The following is a 15,840-nucleotide window of genomic DNA, read 5'->3' on the forward strand; positions in this document are numbered from 1 at the left end:
CTAGGAAGGATAGCCACGTATTCATCAACAGACTGGGAATCTTTAATGGTTTCAATAGGATGGGACAAAGGACCAAAACTACTGGTAGAAATTAAACAAAAATGACTACAAAGCCATTCGTTGACACCACTACAAATACGGAATTGGGGAGCTTCGTAGTGTTTCAAAGGAAGTTTGAAGCCCCAGTAATATGAAGTAATGCCTTAACAAAAGATGCAGTCTTAGGCTAGGTCTGTACCTGCTTGGATTCCAAAATGAAGGTGCCAGTAATTCTATGTTATATCTAGAACTCTCTATAGGGCTTTGTTTGTTTGTTTTAAGGGAGGCTCTAATTATGAAATAGTGAATAGTATTTTTGAGAGAATAAAATTCTTCAGAATTCTATTTCCCTTGGTAGAAGGTGAGAGGCACACATTTAATTCTTTATTTTTCCTCTCCCCTAATGTGCTTTCCTATAGGGATGTTTTGGTGTGGTAGTGATGAACCAGGAGTAGACAATTTTTGCCTCTCAAAGTAGCTGATTTTCCTTGACAATAGCTAGCAATGGGTACTGCTCGGAATGTTTAGGGTACAATGCTCCAGAATTTTTGTTTTCTTTTGCTGCTTTAATCTTATTGAGGAAACGAAATAACAAAAGCTGCTGCAAAATAATGGATAATTAGTTTATGATGCCCTTGGAAAGAGAGAAGGGAAACAGTGCGAGGAAGTGGAAAGAACCATTACCCACGTGGATTTGAATGTCAGCTCTGCCTCTGACAGCCGTGATACAGACAGGTCACCCAGCATTCCCTGGATCTTAGTGTCCTCATTTATACAAGGGATACAAATATTTGCATTGTAAGATTGCTGCAGTGATTAGAAATAATGTTGGTAAATTGCCACCAAAGTGCCTGGCACATTGTAGATGGCTAAGGACAACTTGAGAAAAGAGACCATGGAAGGAAAGGAGGTGAAGTCAAGGACGAATTCCTGGAGGAAATGCTTTTTGAGATTCATTCTTTAAAAATCATAGGCGTGGATTGACTGAGTGCTAAGAAGCCCGGTACAGGCAGAAGAAAAAGTGACAAAATGAAGATGTAAGGTGGAGACTTTGTATGGATGTTGTTTTGTCTTCTCTTTGGTCAACCAGAGTATCATTTGATAGTGCGTGCCTTTGGTATTGAAATTTGACAGCTGTTGGTGGCTGGAGAGAACCTCTGGACTTATGTTGATTTCTCCACTTCCAAATCCTATCATTTCGGAAATGGTATTATATTGATACCAACTTGTTTTTCTCACTTTAATTTATAAAACTAGCGGTCATTTTAATGTCATGTGGCACCTCAAATATTTTTCTTGAGAATTTTCATGAAGCACATTTATGATGGCTGCTTTTAAAACAGAGTGTTCATTTCCCTTATCAGAAATATCTGGCTAGGGGAAAAGGAATTATGTTTGCTTTTCTTTATCAGAAACTACTTCCCAACTTATTAGTGAAAAGAAGTTTATTTAAAATTTATTAAAGAAAACGAGATAATTTGTTCAACTTGCCACCCTGATATCTAAGACAATGGAGCATCAGCTCATTCAGTAAATGCAATCAAGAATTTATTGATGAGAAAGAAATAAAGTGACCAGAGAAGTGAAAGAAGAGGAAGAATCAAAATGTGAGGCAAAAAAGGAGGACGACATGAGAGGAATACAGAAAAAAAAAAAAAACAGGAAGAAAGAAGGTAAGAAACACACACACAAAAAGAGACACAGAAAGAATAGGGAAGAGGAGAGGAGGGCTGGTGGGGGGGGGGTGCCAGGGTAGGGTAGAAACCGCTCTTCACATGGCCAGAGGCCCTGATGCTCTTTCCCACCCACCATCCAAGTTTGGGCCCCTGTGGATATGTAACACTAGAAGCTAAAGTCCTCACGAGCACACTTGTACACTTCCACAATCATCATAGACTTCTCTCCCTAAGTAGTACCTAAAATAGTTAAGAATCTATTAAGTTACATTCTATTCTTCTATCTTCTTCTTCCTGATGAAATCCCTGGTTCATTCAAAACTCAAGACCACAATGGAAATCTAAGTGAAAAATGTTATATGCCCATTTATTCAAAATTATTTTTTTTTTTAGCTGCATTAGGTCTTAAAGTACAGTAATTTAAGGACCCCTGAGAAAATAATGTAAATTGGCTGAGTAAAAAATCCTTTGCATCAATGGTTTACACCTTGTTGGCTTATTAGAATCACTGGCCAGCTACTAAAACCTAGGGCATCTGGGCCCACCAACTGAGGTAGTCTAAGGTGGGGTCTAGGCATTAAAACACCTGATGTGATGTGCAGCTGATGTGATGTGATGTTGCGAATCATTCCTTTTGGGTGATGGCAGTGGATTGCATGAGTCATGGTTCTAGCACTTACCAGTAAGGGCCATCTATATACATAAGTAGGATAGTGATATGTAGTATAGATAGCAAATTGAAAAGTGATAGCTAAGAGAGCTATAATATTCTTGATATTATACTTGATATGTATATTATACATACAATAAATTATAAAAATGCATGATAGATATTATATACTATATCTATTATAGCCTGCATTTATAGGAGCCTGTATTTTGAGTCCCCTGAAAAATGTGATAAATAGACAAGCTCCAAAAAATGAGAAGAGCTATGGCATGTACTATGATTGTCATTGCAGTGTTGGAGAAGGCTCCATGTTGAATGTGCTTAACAACCATCAGGGCACAGTTCTCATCATGACACCCCAGTGCAGCAAGGCAAAGCCCTGAGTCCTCACTGGGTACCCCTCCATTCTTGTTCTCTGCCTCCTGGGCACCCTGGCTGCAGACATAATCAGCCACAATGCACTCCCTCTTCTGGGCCTTTTTCCAGCCATTCCTTGCAACTGGACCAATCTATAACTCTTCATAACCACACCCCCACTATACTCTTTTGAAATTTTATCCAGCCTTCAAGGTCCTCTTTCAATGAAGCAATCTTAGTTCTTTTGCCAACACATACAACCCACTTGTCTTTGAAATTCCACTGCATGTTGTTTTATATCTTCTCTCTCTCTCCTTATCTCTATTTGTTTTATGGTCATGAATATTTTTATTTTATTTGTCTAATCAGCTGAATGAAGACTGAGATTATCTTTGGATCTGAGGTAGTCACACATCCTTTGGTATGACTACGTAGCACAGTGTTCTGCAGAGAAAGTGCTTGACAAATATTTATTTAATAGAATTAATAAAATAAAAAAGATGGTGATCGAGGTATAAAGCCTATTGAAATATGCAACTAAAATTTAGGCAGCTGTGTTAGTTAAAAGGGCAGTTTTAGGGGATGCTTTTCTGTTCCCAGACACATAGACAAAGACACAGCCATGAGAAGCTCATAATTTCTTCTGGTCTCCGAAAAACATCATCCAGAGACGTGAGTGTACCTTCTGGGTGCATTAGGTGCATAGAAAGGGAATGAATAGGTAATGTTCTAGCCAACCTAACTTAATGACCATTACACTTTCCTCTTTTGTAAAGCAAGATAGTCACTTCGTGTTAATCCACTTCCCAGGCTTCACTTTGATGCTTATGTCTTAAATTATAATCCTGAGATTTATCTTTTGCTTCAGAAGACAAAGCATTTGCATCTAGGAATATAGTACAATTGCCGTTTATCCACACACCAAAAAAGGAATTATAATCTGCAAGAAATTGACAAGCTTGAGGTTATTCTTTACAGTGTTCTGGATAATAGACCCACCCTTGTCCCTTCTTGCATCCTCCAAATATCCCCACTCACACAGTGAATAAAATGTAGTTTTTGTCCTTAGGTCATGTTGTCCTTTTCCTGCTCACAGTAACCGTAGGTGTGCATTTAAAAGTAGAAACTAGTCTCTTGAGGTTACTAGTTAATTTAATCAACTCTCTTTAAATTACTTTATGAAAAAGAGAAAAGAATGAAAGAAAAGAAAATCTATTTTAGAAACAAAAATGTACCAGTGCAGCTTTCTTTTCACAGGGAAGACAAAGGATCTTTCCAATAGGAGGACAGAATGACAGTTCCACTTATCTTGGCTGCTCGGAAATTAGATCAGTGACATATTTTCTGTTGAAGAAGAAACCTTATCTTAGTGGTTACATTTCAGAATCAATCATCTGCATTTCAGTCTTGCTCCCTCTCACAGGCAGGGAGCATTATACAATTTGTATGTTTCAATTAGGTTGCCATAAAAAATGAGTTGCTCAAGGGCATTGGTTTATTACTGGTATCCAGCCATGTTTTCCTTCACTAAATGACATTCTGAAAGCTTCCATTCTGAGCATAATCACCTTAGGGTACCCACAGAATGTGGCCCCAAATGATTCAATTACAGTGAAAAGTCATTCTCTTCCCAGAGCACAAGACTTGAGGAGCTCATCTGCAGCCTTTTGATTCACAGGGTATTTTTTTTTTCATAAACATTCTTGCAGGGATCTAAGTGCACATGAGGATTATGTTCTGTCTGTCTTCTCAGTGTCATCTCTTTTTTCTCTGATCTGCTTTTATGAAGTGCAGTGTCATGTCTTAGGACAAATTATATTGTTTACCAACAAGTAAATTTATAAATCAGTTCATTCAGATGGCAAGCATTTTCCCACAGAACTCATTTTTCCAACAGTAAAAGATGCTAAGTTTCTCACTGAACTATGATAACTTATTTAACTCATAGTGAATTCAACTCTGCAGGAATAATAGTTTCGTTTTATTTCTAAGGGAAAAGGAACTGATGTTTCCAGTAATTTGACATGTCTGAGACTGAGAGGGATTCTTTCTTTCTCTCTTCAGAGATGGCTTGTTGGGATGTATTTGAGTGTAGGGATATATGCAGCAAACTACTCCAAACTATAATGACAGAAACAACAATCATTTATTCATTCACAGTTCTGTATGTTGGTGATTTGGGCAGGGCATGGCTGGTAGGTTCTTCTGCTGGTATCTCCTGTCTCATGCAGTGACAGTTCACTCACAACCTGGAGTTTGGCAGCCAGTACTGCCCGCCTCGCATGCCTGCTGGTTGTTTCACTTATCAGCGAGGTCCTTCTCTCCATGTAGTCTCTGATCCTCAAGGAGCCTGGATAGTTCTTATCTCAGACTTCCGCGAGGGTGAGTGTGCAAGTGTAAAGTTCTCTTCAGCCCTCGGCTCAGACATCGCATGGGACTTCTGCTTCATTTGTTTATCAAAACAAGTCATATGGCCAAAGCCAGGTTCAAGGGCTCTTCTTGATGGAAGGAGCAGCCAGGTCAAATTGCAAAGGGTCACGCAGGGATGAAAGGAATTATTGCAGCCATCTGTGTAAAAAATCTACTACAAGGGTGTTAGGGTACGGTGGTGAGAAGTGAAGAGTGACAAGAGGAATTGAGCAGGTGACGGATAACTTGGAAGTTCAGAGGACTGGATTCCAGTCTCACTTCACTGCTTCCTAGCAACATGTCCTTGGAAAAACTATTAACCTATCCAAGCTTTAGTTTCCTAACTTTTGAGAATAATTCCTTTCTATAATGATTGCTGAGATAATTAGAGATTATGCTTATTAACCCATATAGCAAAGTGCCAGTTACATAGTAGCTGTCAGCAGCAATTAAATTAATATTCCTTATATCATCTCACAAAGGTAGAAGAAGGCACAGGCTTTGGTCATCTCCACTGGGACGTCCTCAGGCATTCTGAAACCAGCTCATCCACAGAGAACTCGCTGCCTCGCCACCTTCACTTCCACATCCAGATTGGCAGCTTTCATGGTGTCCTCATTCCCAGGTTAAGGTACAGGTTGAGCATCTCTAACGTGAAAATCCAAAATTCAGAATGCTTCAGCCAACATTTCATTTAAGCATCATGTTGACACTCAAAAATTTTTAGATTTGGGAACATTTTGGATAATGTAAATATCCCAAAATCCAAAAAAAAAAAAAAAAGAAGAAAAGAAAAGAAAGAAAGAAAAATCTGAAATTCAAAACACTTCTGATCCAAAGCATTTCCATAAGGGATACTCAACCTGTATCCAAATAATGCCCGAGTTAGGGAACTAGGAACCTCTGCCCTCCCTTTCCCTCATCCCACTCCTGTCTGCTGATCCCCACTTTCCTCCTTTAAACCAGTGCTCTCTAGACACCTGAGATGCCACCAGGCCTGGTTTTAGCAGGTAGATAAAGCTGATGTCGTTCCTGCTCCCAAAGAACTTGTACTCCACCAATAATATGAGGCGCTCCAAGTTCTTTGAAGGAAATAAGAAGTTGTGAGAAACAAGTACGGGCTTTCGCCGACCCTCCCTCTCCACAGCACCCCGGCTGGGTCAGGGCCACCACTGTGATTGGCCTAGCAACATGGGTTCTCTCTCCATTTTAGGGTTCACCCATCACAGTGTTGCTAGAGCTGTCTTTGGGGAGGAAAGTCATCTTTAATTCCTTACTTAGAAATCCCTATGACTCATGGGATTAAATTCAGACTCGTCAAGGTCACATAAGAGGCGCTTGGATCTTGGCCACAGATGTAGCCCTTCCCCCACCCAAGTACCCTTTATCCTCACAGCCTACATTCCTCACATTAATCAAACTCTTGCTGATATCTTGCCTTCACTTTCAGGAAATAATCCTTCTGCCACCCTTTCCCCCTACTATACATACAATATTTCTATTTACTTTCATACATCAGAGCTTTAGAACATAGTAAGTCCTCGTTGATAAGGCTTCATTGAATGAATGTTTGTGAGGATAGTCAGAAGTAGGAGAGAGTGATATTTAAATGTGAGATTGCTGAGTAAGGTGGGTGTCCACCAAACAGTACCATGCGGAAGAAGAGGAGGTCTGTTACACTGCAGGGACGGGGGCTAAGGATGGGCTGGGAGGAGGCATCCTTGGCAAAGCGAGGGTAGAGAGAGAACAAGAATTTTTATAACCACAAGAGTCAGAAAGGAGAGTTGCAATGGAGAGGTGTTTTTGGAGTCTGAATATGTGCTTCTAGACACCAGCAGTTTGGAAGAGACTGAGGTTACTTTTTCTGCTCCAAGAATAGAAAAACAGACACAGACATACCAGCTAAACCCCCAAATATCTCAGGCCTAATACATAAAAAGAGGTGTTTTTAAAATGTTTAGCCATAAAACTATTTTTAGCTCCATACCATTTAATTTTATTTTTTTCTATTTTTATACATGTCTGAAGTTGCCCAGAAAATATGTCTTGAGTCAGAACTAAAACTGCTTTATCATAACACAAAGATTTTGTTACAGTTTAACATTAATACAAAGTTGAGTTTGCAGTTTTATTCTATTGTGCTACAATAATTTGGAAGGTCCAAGTTATTTCCTAGCTATGTTTTAAGCATTCAGTAGGGAGCGGTGCTTGTGGCTCAGGAAGTAGGGCGCCGGCCCCATATGCCAGAGGTGGTGGGTTCAAACCCAGCCCCGGCCAAAAACTGCCAAAAAAAAAAAAAAATTAGGAAGTTCTGTTAGATGCTACAATCTGTGTGAAACTTGAGGGCATTATGCTAAGTGAAATAAGCCAATTACAAAAGACAGGAAATCTGCATGATTTCACTTATGTGAGGTATCCAAAGGAGTCAGACTCATAGGGACAGAAAGTAGAATGGTGGTGCCAGTGGCTTGGCAGTGAGCAGGGGAGATGTGGAGTTCTTGTTTAACTGGTACAGAGTTTCAGTTTTGCAAAATGAAGACGACCTGCAGATCCATTGCACAACAATGTAAATAGAGATAGCACTCATGGACTGAACACTTACAAATAGTTAGATGGTCAAATTACAGATTGTTTTTTACTAAAATAAAAAAAAAGTCACCTACCTCATGGAGATATCATAAAATTATAGAGATAATGATTATAGAGCACTTAGAATAATATTCGGCTCATAAAATGCACTTTAATTCTGGCCATTATTATTGCCACAGATAAATCAACTCAAGGCTGAGAATGATAAGTGACTCTGTCAAGGTCCCACAACTCTACGTGGCAACCGTGGGCCTTCAAGTCAGATTTTCTTACTCCAGAGCTCATAGATTTTCTAATATTCTTTGCTTCCTAAAACCAAAATGTTCCCTCTGAATGGCAAATATTTAGGTCCTGGGATCCTAAACCAAATTTCAAAGTCACTAGCCGGTTCCTTACTAAACACATACAAAAAATAGATGATCGACTTTTAGTGGTATGCTGTTCTTCCTGTGAAACTTTTTATCACTCACTTTACCTTTAGGGGAATGTATATTCATTTTCCACAAAGCTTCCACCTCATTTGACCCCATCCTTATTCTAATCTCTTGAGAAGCCCGGCTTAATCCATTAGAACACCTCAGGGCAAGGTATTATAAGGATCTTTAGTCTTTTATAAATCTTTAGTTTTGCCAACTGGATTTGCCTTTGAAACCAGCCTGGTAGTTGGACCAATAAGAAAAAATAATCCAAGGGAGTTGTGATTGCATTTGTTGTGTTCACTGTTGAATTCTCAGGGCTTTGTGTGGTGCTGTGTTTATATATTAGTAAATGAAAGAAAGGTAAATGTTATCTAATAGAGAGTATTTGATTATCTGCGCTGGCAAGTAATCCCAGGTTGCCGGTGACTACTCAGCAGAAGAGCCAGTCTCAAAGCATCCACTTCTCCTTTCTACTACGTGCTCATGATTAATACGGATCAGTTACTCTGTGTGATTTACATACGATGTGGCCTTGAAAGACATAATTTGACCTCTTTTTGTGAAAACGCTAATGTAGAATTTCTGCAGCAGTAATGAAGAATTCTCTGAATTTGGCACGCTCTGCTTTTGATCACCAGGTAGGATGCTGCATTCAATTCTGAGCCACAAAGAATCACTGTCGACCCAATTGATACAGTTTATTTTAAAGGCAAAAAATCTTCTTTTCAGAGCACATAGTGTTTCCCAGAGCATCAGTAGAGGTTATGGCAGATGTGCCTTAAAAATTGTTGTCTAGCATGAAGGTGTGTGGTGGTGGTGGTGAGGGAAGTTTGGAAGTTTTTGATCAAGTGATCACACTGCAGCAATCCTGGGATGTTTTTCTAGCACCACAGAGTCAAATTACCTAAGGAAGCAAGATGCTGGGAGCAAGAAGGGCAAAAAAGAGTGCATTGCAGTAGTTTAGGTAGAAAATGAGGCTTCTCCAAAACTGGTCCGTGGAATAACAAACAGAAAGGAGGAATAAGGTATTGAAGAGCAAGGTCTGTTTACCTTGCGGAAGGCAGGGCCCAAGTCTTAGATCTCGAGCACTAATACGGTGCCCTCAGCTGGCAGGTACTCTATCTATAGATGTTTTAGGAATTTCTGGGCTGATTAAAAGTTAGGGCCAAAGAAAATAAAAGATTACCAGATGATTTCATGATTTTTTTTTTAACCTAGTTAGTTGAGAGTGGTGGCTCCATTAAGACTATTGAGCGTGTCAAGAGAACAAATCTGACTCTTGGTCAAGATAATGAGTTTGCTTAGGTCAGGGTGAATTTGATAGTCAGATGGAATTGGAAATCTGAGACTGGGATGTGGAAAGAGAACAAAGGTGGATTTTCAGGAGAGGTCCAGAGTGCAGAAAGAGAGTAGGATGACACCAGGAGAAAGTGGAATTCCTCAGTATGGATGAGATTGTAGAGGGCTGGTATAGGAAGAAGAGAGAAGAGGGTAGTATGCAGATCTTCGGGACAGCATATGTATTGGAAAGAGGAGAAAGAAGAACACTGAACAAAGAAAATCAAAAGTAATGTGATAAGATATGTAATAATAACAATGGAATAGAATTACATATAAATATAATAATTTAATAGGGCATATACATGTAGGGGAAGAAAGAACTTCAGGTGAGAATCAGTGTTCAAAAAGTACTAAACTTTGAAAAGGAGATGGAAATGTTTAGGAGAAATGAAGGAATTCGTAATGACCTCCAGAAGATGACCACAATTTAATTTTTGTTTATTTATTTATTTATTTGGAAACAGAATCTCACTATGTCACCCTCGGTAGAGTGCCATGGCGTCAAAGCTCACAGCAACCTTGAACAACCTCAAACTTGGGCTTAAGTGATTCTCTTGCCTCAGCCTCCCAAGTAACTGGGAGCATAGGTGCCCACCACAATGCCCAGCTATTTTATTGTTGTAGTTGTCATTATTGGTTGGCAGGCCTGGGCTGAGTTCGAACCTGCCAGCTCAGTGTATTTGGCTGGTACCCTGGCCGCTAAGCTATAGGTGCCAAGGCCGCAATTTAATTTTTTAAAAAATACTGTATCCAGTAACATAACAACACTGAAAAAAAGCAATTGAGTAGCTGTTGTGAGCCAGAGAGTGAATTTAAGGTACTGTCTTCACTGTTCTCGAGGGGTTGAGGACCAGTTGGTGCCTGATGGGGTTCTCTTGCTGTCACCTCAAGGTCAAACACTGAAAATCCTTCCAGCATCAGAGAATTCAAGCTAACAAGGATTATTTTTTCCCTAGTATCCAACTAATGTGCCTTACTGGCCAGCTTTCTTATGCTCAACGTTTGATAGCCATATTGCTAAGGAAATAGGGGCTCCCAAAGAAGATTGCTGCTGAAAGCTCCTGATTTAGCACTCAAAAGTTTGGAAATCTCTGCATATGTACAAAAGCTTAAGAGGATTAACTGGGATGAAATCCTGAGATCTGCTACTCTGCACAGGAGATTTTCCTCAAAATCTCTAACACTCAAACAACCATGTGTTTCCATCAGACCCACAGTCCTCTCCTGCCTCATCCTTGTCACAGAAACACCAATAGGGTATGTGAGGTGTGTTCTGCTATTATCAGGTCAGAAAAGAATGCAAATCAGATGATGTCAAAGATCTTGGATCATGCCTAACTGGCCCACCATAAATTTTATCTTCTGAAAGAAATGATATGATTCATTCTCAACACTCTGAAAGGTTCAGTAATAGAATGATTCCATTTGCAAAAATCAAAAGGCATTGAGAGTTTCCAAAATGCCAAAGATAAAGATAGTGCACAAATTATACACAATTTCTAATGAAAACAGTTAAGTTTTTGTCATTTTTAAAAGTGTAAAATGAGCTTTAAGACAAGAAGATATATGCGTGTATGCACTTACCTAAATTAATTTTGGGGGTGCTTTTGGCCCAGTTGGGCCATATCTGTACTTTTTAATTCAAACTGTGAGATTGACCTGATGTTAACTTACCAAGAGAAGAACCAACTACCAAGCACACGTGCTACTTTAATTTTTTTTCTTTTTTATTAAATCATAGCTGTGTACACTAATGCAATCATGGGGTACAAGTGCTGGTTTTATATACCATTTGAAATATTTTCATCAAACTGGTTAACGTAGCCTTCACCACATATACACCTGCTACTTTAGGATATGAACTGCTGAAGTGTTTCTCAGACTTGACCTAGAATCACCCAGAGGCCCAGTCAGAACACAGATCACTGCGCCCTCAGTTTCTGATTCGGTAAGTCTGGATGGGCCCTGGAATTCACAGTTGTAGCATGTGAATGTCAGAAGTTTCCACACTTCCTTGGTTCATGGTGCCTTCCATATCTCTGTATTTTTTTTTTAGTTGCCTTAGGTGGCCAGACTTCAGACTGAAGGAAATACCTAGCAGTCGCCCTTATTAAGAAGTTAGGTTGAAACAACTTAACTTAAAGAGTATCTGTCTCCTAACAACTTAGCAGCTGGTTTTTAAATACCCTAAATTGAAAGAGAAGTATTTTATTATTGATAACCACAGTGAATAGTGAATGGGATGTGTTATACCCTGCACAGTTTCTTAAACCTGAGAATCAGATTGGCTGTCACCTCCCTTATTTTCTATGTAACGCTGATTTTCATGCAGCCCTTGCTTTTTGTCATAGCAACTGCCAAAAACCCACCTTCCCACAAAATGACCTCCTGGAAAGGGACGCTGTTGAGAGGATCTCATGGTGAAAGCATGACCTACCTTGAACTTGTAGTTTTCTCAGTGGCTGACAGATGTCTGGTGTCTATGAGTCTGTCAAAAATTTAAAATATCCCATGGTACCCCTCTGAGTTTGCTGCAATGCCCTGGAGTTCCCTGTTACTTCTTTCTTTCTTTCTGTCTGTCTTTCTTTCCTTTCTTTCTTTTCTTTCTTTCTCTCCCTTCCTCCCTTCTTCCCTTTCTCCTTTTCTTCCTTTCAGATTAATGTGAGTGTATAAACAAGTAGGTTACAACATTTGCCTTTGTTAGGTAGAGTCCCTCTTGTAGTTGCGTCCATTCCCACACCCAGGAAGTGTGCCATGAACCCTTAGATTGTGCCCATTAAGTGGGAGCACACCCATCGACCCCTCCCTCATCTCTTCTCTCCCCCATTCCTCCCCTTCCACTCAACTTGAATCAAATTGAGATTTTTCTGTTATGTGGGCATGAATTAGATCATCTATTGGCTTCACATTTGTATGGAATACACTAGATACTTGCTTTTTCCATTCTTGTGATACTTTACTAAGAAGAATGTGGTTCAACTCCATCCAGGTTAATACAAAAGATGTAAAGTCTCCATCTTTTTATGGCTAAATAGTATGCCATGGTATACATATACCGTATTCTATTAATCCGTTCTTGGGTTAATGGGCATTTAGGTTGTTTCCTCATCTTGGTGACTATAAATTGAGCTGCAATAAACAATCTAACCTGGTGTACATATTTGGAACAAGAGGCTCAAGTATTGCTGATACTTCTAAGTCCCCCACTTGGAAAACTACTATATTAGTGACTCAAAGAGACCATAAGGAAGGAATTTTCTGAGCTGTTTTTTATTTTCTGTGATAATACTTAAGATCCTTTAAATCTTAAAAAGAAAGAAAAGCAGATAAATGCACATGAATTTGGGCAGTGCCTGTGGCTCAGTGGGTAGGGTGCTGGCCCCAATATACCGGGGGTGGTGGGTTCAAACCCAGCCCCAGCCAAACTACAACAACAACAACAAAAAAATACACATGAATTTATCACTAATGATTTTTTAGTACAAGAGAATGAATGGAGGGGAAATCAGAGAATGAATAAAGATACCACGAAGTATCTTTGATGTGTGCGATGTTTGTCATAGAACATTTACAAAGCTATTTTTTTTCTTTATAGCATTTTTTGGTCCTAAGTAATTAAGCCTGGTGATCCCTGTGAGCTAGGGCAAAGATTGTCCTGGCTTTATACACAGGAAACTGACATCTCGGAGGAGATGACCTTCCTGAGGCCAAAGTTAGGTAAATTTCTTGGAGGCAGAATGATTTAGCTATCTTTAAAAAGAAAAAAAAAAAAAAAAACTGGCCTATCATTCAAAAATTCCCTCACACTTCATAATAAATTTTCTCAAAAATCACGTCAGATGGGTGACTATCAAGTAGCCTCATGGCTGTGTGCACGGAGGAAAGTTAGGGAAGAATGTGGGAGAGCCCCGTGAACAGACAGAGGAGACAGTAGCTAGAGAGAGGAACCTTTGAAACCGCCTGGACTGGAAACCTGTAGCTTTAAGAGCATTTCCTCAGAAGAACAAAATTCGGAGTCCTGTGAGGACAAAGGGACAGAGTCATCAGCTCAGGACCAGAGAAGCAGCACCAGTCAGCAGCACTCCCCCCCAGGGGGAGACGTCCAGCATCTCCTAAGAGAGCATACTCAGACACCACCAGCCTGGTGTAATTTTCTACTTCTACATGAACTTATAAGCCAGTGTGTGCACAAATACGATCCTATGTATTTTCTACGCATCTGCGATGTCTCTGACGACGGTGAGTGCCTCAAGTGTTGGGTAGTGCTTGAAGTACGTGGCTGAGACTTCTAGACCATGACTGTAAGATGCTGGAGGGAGAGGAGATGGGGGGATTATATATTGAGTGATTGCTTTTTCATCTGCCCTAGAGTGCGTGAGATTTAATACACTAAGTGGGGATCTAGATGATTGAGCAGAACACACCTCGGCCTTCTTCAAGCTGTAGGTTTCACATTCACTGATTCAACCAATCCTGGATCAAAAATATTTGAAAATAAATAAATAAATAAAGCAATGGGCCTTTTCCAGAAAGGCGACAAGATGGCAGAAGTGGAGCAAAAGAAGAAGTGGACCTTCCGCAAGTTCACCTACCGTGGCGTGGATCTTGACCAGTTGCTGGATATGTCCTCTGAGCAGCTTTACAGTGCCTGCCAACAGCAGCTGAACAGAAGCCTGTGCCGCAGGCAGCACTCACTGCTGAAGCACTTGTGTAAGGCCAAGGAGGAGGCACCACCCACGGAGGAGGCACCACCCACGGAGGAGCCAAAAGTGAAGACACACCTGCGGGACATGATCATCCTTCCTGAAATGGTGGGCAGCATGGTGGGTGTCTGCAATGGCAAGACCTTCAACCAGGTGGACATTAAGCCTGAAATGATCAGTCACTACCTAGGGGAGTTCTCCATCACCCACAAGCCTGTGAAGCATGGCCCACCTGGCCTTGGGGCCACCCACTCCTCCTGCTTCATCCCTCTCAAGTAGGCTGCCCAGCCAATAATGATACTTCTCCAGTTAAATAAATACAGCAATAAATAATGCAAATTAAAAAATAATACAGTATAACCACGATTTATGCAGCATTCTGTTGTATTGGGTGTTATAGTTAATCTAGAAATAATTTTTTTTTTTTTTTTGAGACGGAGCCTCAAGCTATCCCCCTGGGTAGAGTGCCATGGCATCACGCTCACAGCAACCTCCAACTCCTGGGCTCAAGCGAGTCTCCTGCCTCAGCCTCCCAAGTAGCTGGGACCACAGGCGCCCACCACAACGCCTGGCCATTTTTTGGTTGCAGCCATCATTGTTGTTTGGCGGGCCTGGGCTGGGGATTCAAACCTGCCACCTTAGGTGTATGTGGCTGGCGCCTTAGACGCTTGAGCCACAGGCACCGAGCCTAATCTAGAAATAATTTAAAGTATTCTAGAGAACATGCCTAGTCTAAGTGCAAACACTATACCATTTTATATCATGGACTTGAGCATCTGTGGATTTTGGTGCAGAGTGAGGTAGGTAAGCCTGGAACCAGTGCCCCCTGGATACCAAGGGATGAGTATATACTAAAATGACACCGGATCATGAGGTTGTTAAAATCTTCAAAGTTTCAGGTAAAGTTCAGATATCTTTTTTCTTTTTTCACTCTGTCACCCTGAGTAAAGTGCTGTGGCATCATCATAGTTCACAGCTACCTCAAATTCTTGGGCTTGATCAATCTTCCTGCCTCAGCCGCCCAAGTAGTTGTGGCTATAGGCATGCACTACTACTCCCCACTAGTTTTTCTATTTTTAGTAGAAACAAAGTCTTGCTCTTGCTCAGGCTAGTCTTGAACTCCTGAGTTGCAACAATCCACCTGCCTCAGCCTCCCAGAGGGCTAAGATTATAGGTGTGAGCGACTGTGCTCATCCAAGTTCAGACATCCTGAGAGTTTGAGAAACACCGTGTGTCTGGAGTCAGAAAGGGCTTCTGCAAATTTGAGTCCCAGCTTTGCCTGCTGGCCATGTGACCAGGCCATTCTTCACATAGTTTCCTATCCCCTGAGGTCTATGCAGAGCTCTAAAGTAAGATAGCAAAAGTGAGGGCATGCTGCAAGTCTTTTGATCTTACACCATTTAACTTGAGGTGAAGGTGAGGGTTCAAAATATAACTCCTCCAAATCCATTCCTTCTTCCATCTCATACTCACACTGCAGGGCTCCCCAAATCCCCTGGGTACAGGGCAGTGCTACTGGCCTGAGTAAACTCCCCTGGGTGCACTGTAGGAGTCTTAGGGTTGTAAAGCTCTAGGGCCCGTGTCCAGTTTAAAGAAAGCTGTTCAGGCTTGGCACCCATAGCTCAGTAGTTAGGGCA

At 40.8% G+C, this 15,840-nt stretch overlaps 1 protein-coding gene and 1 pseudogene across 1 annotated transcript in view; both read left to right on the forward strand.

The window, feature by feature from the left end:
* Positions 1–15,840, forward strand: part of STARD13 (StAR related lipid transfer domain containing 13) — a 170,771-nt gene that overhangs the window by 34,117 nt on the left and 120,814 nt on the right. The window lies entirely within an intron of this gene.
* LOC100952782 lies at positions 12,920–14,591 on the forward strand (annotated as a pseudogene).

The sequence above is a fragment of the Otolemur garnettii genome, unplaced genomic scaffold (assembly GCF_000181295.1).
Source record: "Otolemur garnettii isolate 467f Iridium unplaced genomic scaffold, OtoGar3 scaffold00167, whole genome shotgun sequence".
In the NCBI taxonomy this organism is placed as follows: Eukaryota; Metazoa; Chordata; class Mammalia; order Primates; family Galagidae; genus Otolemur; species Otolemur garnettii.